The sequence below is a fragment of the Haemaphysalis longicornis genome, unplaced genomic scaffold, assembly GCF_048455015.1.
Source record: "Haemaphysalis longicornis isolate Haplotype H1 unplaced genomic scaffold, Haemaphysalis longicornis Haplotype H1 scaffold_6, whole genome shotgun sequence".
NCBI lineage: Eukaryota > Metazoa > Arthropoda > Arachnida > Ixodida > Ixodidae > Haemaphysalis > Haemaphysalis longicornis.
This window is the reverse complement of record NW_027526407.1, coordinates 145,054,621-145,055,514: the sequence shown is the minus strand read 5'-3', so window position 1 is coordinate 145,055,514 and position 894 is coordinate 145,054,621. Positions and strand designations below refer to the sequence as shown.

Here is an 894-nt window from a genome sequence, read left to right as displayed (position 1 = left end):
ACCTAGACGATTTCCTTTGTTCACGTTTATTTTGTTGCTCGTATTGTTGAAACGTAGATTAGAGACCAAACCGGTATTGTAGTTGTATAGTTTATCTTTGCAGCGCTTGTATTATGTGTTTATCTTCGCTCTCCGTCAAAATGTACGCTGTCTGTATCTCGCAACATCTTGCCCAACATGCCCCTTTTGGATTATCTTTTCATCGCTACTGAAAACAGCTCAAGCGAATTTGTTAGCACTGCCAGATAATGTTTGTGTGAGCAATAAAGACTGTGCGCATGCAAAAAAAAAAAAAAAAAAAACACTGCCGTGACCAGGATTCGAACCTGGGTTATTGCGGCCACAACGCAAGGTACTAACCACTATACGATCACGGCTGTCCGGGGGACGTTCGCCTCGACGCAAAGCGGCGGAGCAATGCGGGAACACGCACGTCTCGAGGAGCCAAGTAGGTTACTTGTAGTTGCGACAGTGGGCCGGCCTTACCTCATTCGGCGCCCTGGGCGAACTGCTCCCGAGGGGCGCCTCTCTCTCTCTCTCTCTCTCTCTCTCTCTCTCTCTCTCTCTCTCTCTCTCTCTCTCTCTCTCTCTCTCTCTCTCTCTCTCTCTCTCTCTCTCCCAACCCTGGGCAGTCAAACTCATTTTTAAAGCGAAGCTGTCTATGGGTATAATCCAGAAGACAGACTACAGAGCGATGTAGACACGAGTACTAAGCGAGTGTAGCGCCATTTTGTGGCGCCCATTCAAATCCCTGGAATCGTAAAACTGCGCCCCACCTTCTGCTTAAAAGGATGCTGAAGCGCTTTCCAAAAAAAAAAAAAAAAAAGTTAGAGGCGCGTTTATATAGTTTCTTGCGCGCTGACTCCGAATAACACATCGAATTTTATCGTACAT

General features: G+C 46.9%; 1 non-coding gene across 1 annotated transcript; it reads right to left on the bottom strand.

The window, feature by feature from the left end:
- Positions 1-305: 305 nt before the first annotated feature.
- Trnah-gug (transfer RNA histidin (anticodon GUG)) lies at positions 306-377 on the bottom strand. The gene has a single exon. It is a non-coding gene; the product is annotated as a tRNA-His (tRNA).
- Between the last annotated feature and the right edge of the window lie 517 nt (positions 378-894).